The 5229-nt window shown below is 60.5% G+C and overlaps 1 pseudogene; it reads left to right on the top strand.

Moving 5' to 3' along the window:
* Positions 1-4037: 4037 nt before the first annotated feature.
* On the top strand, positions 4038-4649 carry LOC113405932 (annotated as a pseudogene).
* The last annotated feature ends 580 nt before the right edge of the window (positions 4650-5229 follow it).

Genomic DNA, 5229 nt, shown 5'->3' with positions numbered 1-5229 from the left:
TTGGGTCAAGCAGGAGCATTGCACTGGGACCTGGCGTTTCTGCAGACGGCGTGTCTGTCAGCACACAGCACACTGGTTCCGCCTGCATTACACACAAACTCCTAGTTAGAGGGGATTGATTGAGGCGGGTTCCTCTGAGCCCCAGGGTCAGGGATGTGCCAGATAGAGCCTTTGATCTGGTGCTGCTTGAAAATAGCAGGTTTGGTCCAATACCCCTTGGTGGTGATACAAGGTTAGGGTGACCAGACGAGAGGAAGAAAATATCGGGACACTGAGGGGGAGGGGGGTCCGCCAGCGGAGCAAAAAAAAAAAAACAAAACCCCGAGTGCTGCTGGCGGAGCAAAAACAAACAAAAAACTGCCGGCGGAGCGAAATATCGGGACAAACACCTAAAAATCGGGATGGTCCCGATTTTATCGGGACGTCTGGTCACCCTATACAAGGTGTTTCCTCCGTTCTCATAGGAACTGTGAGGCTGGGTCAGGCCTGGGGTCCACCTAGCCCACTAGCCCTTCTCCAGCAATGGCTGGTATCCGCTGCTGTGAGACCAATGGAACGTGGAAGGTGAGAATGCCTGCAGTGGAGCATTCTGCAACCCTGCACCCACAGGGAAGTTCCCCCTAACTCCAGCCCACAAGGGGCTCCGCCATGAAGGGTTTTGGGGGCATTACAGCTTCCTCTTTTTAGTTGAAAAGAGGAAACTAAAAATAGTGAGTCACAAACTGAAAACTCCCCATTTACCTGAGCTTCCATCACCCATGTTGGTATGAACACTGCTTAACTTGAACTTATCAAATCCAAATGAACATTTATTGAAGTTTCAGAGGGGTAACCGTGTTAGTCTGTATCAGCAAAAACAACGCGGCGTCCTTGTGGCACTTTAGAGACTAATTTATTTGGGCATAAGCTTTCGTGGGCTAAAACCCACATCATCGGATGCATTAGGTGGAACATACAGTAGGGAGGTATAAATATATCTTTTCATGTGCTGTGTATTTATACCTCCCTACTGTATGTTCCACCTAATGCATCCGATGAAGTGGGGTTTAGCGCCTGAAAGCTTATCCCCAAATAAATGTGTTAGTCTCTAAGGTGCCCCAAGGACTCCTCGTTTGTTTTATTTATTGAAGTGCTGAGTGGCCCCTCCCGCCTGGTAAACACAGGTCGTTTAATGCCCATTTCTGAGCTTAATTGCCAAGCTTTGCAGGCCATCTCTCCTCTGTTCACAACTCTCCAGTCTATCTGCATTTCAAAGAGCCAGCCTGGCTGCTGGGGAATTGAATGGGGTGGGGGACGTGTTGTGTTTGATGCTGCTTCAGCTCTTTATCTTGACATTGTTTCCTGGCAAGCAGCTTCTGAAAGGAGATGTGCTCAGGCAGTCAACGCCCAGGACCTTGCAGTGGGAATGTTTTCACCCAGGGAGAGCCCAGCAGGGCCTCAGAGAGCACAGTGGCACCATAGATAAACCAGCCCCTGGCCTTACGACGGCTCCTCTAGCAATACCGCGGCCCAGGTTAACACGTGCTAAAGCCCATTGCCTGGTCTGCACTTAGGACTTGGCTACACTGTAGCACGTCAGTGAAGACACTACCCATGCCCACCTCCCCGGGAGGTATAGCTAGGTTGACGGGACTATCCTCCCTCCCCCGGACGCCGTCTCCAAGGGTGGGGGTGGGTAAGTTGGTTTAACTGTGTTACACTCACACCCCTGAGGGGCGTAGCTGGGTCCATTGAATTTTCTAGTGTAGACCATCCCTGAGCTAACCTGGGTGTTTGGTCCAGCTGCTAGAGCGGTGCGGTTTGTGCTCCCCCTTGGTTTTTAATATCACGCAACCCAGGGCTGCAGCTGTGGCAAGCGCCGTCTACAACCCGGGCCGTGCACTGAGGGCTCTGAGGCCGTGTGCTGTGCCCTTCCACCCGCCCACTTGGTCTGAGACAGAGACAGTGCCCATCGACCCCCCTGCCCACTCCCTCTCTGCCCACTAGGACCTAGAATGTGTGATGCAAGGCAAGGGGCAGGGGCTGCGCCTCTGTGAACGGTCTCCTAGACTTTAACCGGCCACCACCCGCCAGTCTGGAATCCGGTCACATGAGTTCCTGTAAGGCTCAGTCAGGGCCCCCCTCTCCAGGGTCATGACACCCCTGGGGGCCCCCAGGACAGATCGAAGGGGCTGGGATAGTTCCTTTCCTGGCCCAGACGGAGCAAATCTGCAGTGTAGGGGACGATGGCAGAGGGACGAGGACTGTCACCTGCTCCCCGGGCCCTTGTCCCTCCTTCCCCCGGGGTCGAGTTGGTGCCTCTGCGTGTTTTGTTCAGACAGTGACTTTGGACTGGGATTTTTGAAGCTGCCTGGGGGTTGGGAATTGGGCGCTAGGTTCCTTAGGACGCTTTGAAAAGCTCAACCAGTAGGTGGGAGACAGCAGCCTCAGCGTTACTGGGAACAGAGGGAAGGGGACGTGCCCCATGCCGCTGCTGGGATAGACACAGGCACCTCAGCACTGGCTTCCCCGCCCTCCCTCCTGCACCCCCTGCCAGTCCCTCTGCCCTGCTGAGCCTTCCCTCCTGGCAGCTCCCTTTGCCCGCTCCTCTTCCAGGCTGCCCCTTATGCCCAGAGCAGCTTCCTGGTGCATACAGGCTCTGAGCTCGTGACCCACCAAACCCCTGTCCCACTCCTGGGCTGGGTTCGCTTTGCAGGGTGTGCTGTGCTGGCCTGGCCTGGCCTGGCCTGGCCCGGCTGGTGACCTCAGACCAAGCCCTGGAGCAGGAACGCCGTTATCAGCTGGGCATGGTTCATTCCACGCTGCACAGCAAGGATGCTAGGGCAGGGTCCCTGCCCCCCCCCCCCCCCCAATTGCTCAGCAGCCCGAGAGGATGAAGCAAGGGGAAGGGGGTTACATAGGGACAAAGCTCCCAGAAGATCAGGCGAACACCCAGGGCTGAATCTCCTCCCACCTGCACCAGTTTTACCCTGGTGCCATTTCACTGACCTCGGCTGCTCCACTCCCAATTTACCCTGGTGCCTGAGCCCAGAGCCAGGCCCAGACTGCACAGCTCAGGGAACGGGGTGTGTGGGGTGGGGGAGTCAGAGGGTCCCACTAGAAAAAACGAGGAGTCCATGGGGCACCTTAGAGACTAACACATTTATTTGGGCATAAGCTTTCGTGGGCTAGAACCCACTTCATCAGGCGCATGGCGTGGACCATACAGTGGGCAGGTATACGTACACAGCACATGAAAACAGGGGAGTTGCCTTCCCAAGTGGGGGGTCCGTGCTAAGGAGGCCAATTCAATCAAGGTGAAGTGGCCCATTCTCAGAGTGTGTGAGTAACAACGGAGGGAAAATTCCCGGCCACTGGGGTACCACTGTCACGCACCAGGTGACCCCCGAGCTGCTCCTCCTGCCTGCAAAGACAAGAGACCTGAGTGGTGTGAGATCCCCCCAGGGCAGAGAGAGGTAGGGGTGTGTGTAGAGGTAGGAGTGTGTGTGTGTGTGTGTATGTACACTAGAGAACAAGCCCTGCCAGACAGAGCTGCCCTTGTTCCAGGCTCATTGCACTGGCTGCGGGGGGGAGTGAGGGGGGGTGCACACGCACCCAGCTGTGTTAAAACCCATGTCACTGGATTACAGGTCCCCTCCCACTGGCCAGACTCCAGAGTGGTTTTTAGAAGGTTTCAGACTTTTCTCCCTGGGAGGGGAGCGGGGCCCAGTGCTCAGAGCCAGGACTCCTGGGTTCTGCTGCTGACTCCGTCCTTGGAGAAACCCCTCCTCCCCCCTGCCTCAGTTTCCCCAGTTGTGGAATAGGAACAGCAGTGACCCGTTTCCCGGGGGAGGAGGGGGGGGATGGGAGGCTTGGGCCCTTGACTGTGAAGAGCTGTGAGATCCCCTAGGACAGGAGCCGGAGAGCACCCAAGGGTGAGCGGGGAGGGAGCACGGGGGGGTCCGGTGCATGTGCCCCCCAGGCTCCTGCCTGGCCTTGGAATCAGCCTCCCCCCCCCCCGAGGGCGGGCGGGGCCCCGAGTCCCAGTCCCGCCCCGCCGGGAGGGGCTTGTCCCAGGCTAAGGAGCCGCGCCGGGGTGCAGGCAGGGGTCGCTGCGCGGCCGCTCGGGGACCGGCCCGGCGGGTCTCGGCTCGGGGCTCGGCGCGGGGAGCCGGCAGCAGCAGCGGGAAGCTCCGCTCCGCTCCTTCCAGGCGCGACACGTAGCCGGGAGGCGAGCAGCGGCCGAGGGGCTCCGGGTCCCCCCGTCCCCTGCGGGCGCACCGAGGGCTCTGCCCGGGGGGCCCCGGGTCCCTCCCCGCGGTGCGCCCAGGGCGCACGGGGCTCCCGCCGTGCCATGCCCCGCTGCGTCCTGCTGGCGCTCTGCCTGCTCGGCTACCTGGGCTACCTGCTCCTGGGCGCGCTGCTCGTCTCCTCCATGGAGCGCCCCTACGAGAGCCGGCTGCGGGCCGAGCTGCGCGGGCTGAAGGCCGCCTTCCTGGGGGCCAGCCCCTGCCTGAACGAGAGCGCGCTGGAGCGCTTCCTGGAGCGGGTGCTGAGCGCCAACCGCTACGGGGTGTCGGTGCTGCGGAACGGCTCGGCCGGCGCCTCCAACTGGGACTTCGCCTCCGCCTTCTTCTTCTCCAGCACCCTGATCACCACCGTGGGTAAGCGCCCCCGAGCGCCGCCTCCCCAGCCCCAGCGCCCCCTCCCCAGCCCGAGCGCCCCCCAGCGCCCCCTCCCCAACCCGAGCGCCCCCCGCCCCTGCGCGCCCCCTCCCCAGCTGCCCCCAAATCCCGCATGAGTCTCTCGGTACCGCCCCCAGGCCCCCTGCGCTCCCCCCAGGAATTAGGTGTCCCCAACAGCTTCCAGCCCATTGCGCCCATCCCCAAGGGGGTGCCAACGCCGTATCCCTAGAGCCCCCCCGGGATCCCCCCCCTCCGCGCACACACACCCTGTTCCTAAGCGCATTACAGCACCCAGGGCGAATCCCGTGCTTGGTTGGAAGTTAACAAATCCAGCAACGCCGGGGGCGTGGGGGGGGGGGGGGGGGCACAAGTGTTTGAGCGTCTCGGCGATTCGCTCTCTGCTCGGGCAAGGGGGGGGGGGGCTGTTCCCGACGGATGCCGCCCGCCCCGCTCGGTCCGGGCCCTGCCCTGAGCCGGAGCCAGCTGGAGAAACTTTCAAAAAGTTTGTTAAGTGTGTGAGGGAAAGTGTCTGAGCGCCCCCTTCCCTCCCCCCTGCCAACACAGC

The sequence above is a fragment of the Terrapene carolina genome, unplaced genomic scaffold (genome assembly GCF_002925995.2).
Source record: "Terrapene carolina triunguis isolate 2854851 unplaced genomic scaffold, T_m_triunguis-2.0 Scaffold51678, whole genome shotgun sequence".
Classification (NCBI taxonomy): Eukaryota; Metazoa; Chordata; order Testudines; family Emydidae; genus Terrapene; species Terrapene triunguis.
Note: the sequence above shows the minus strand (reverse complement) of the source record. Positions and strands in the feature narration are given on the sequence as shown.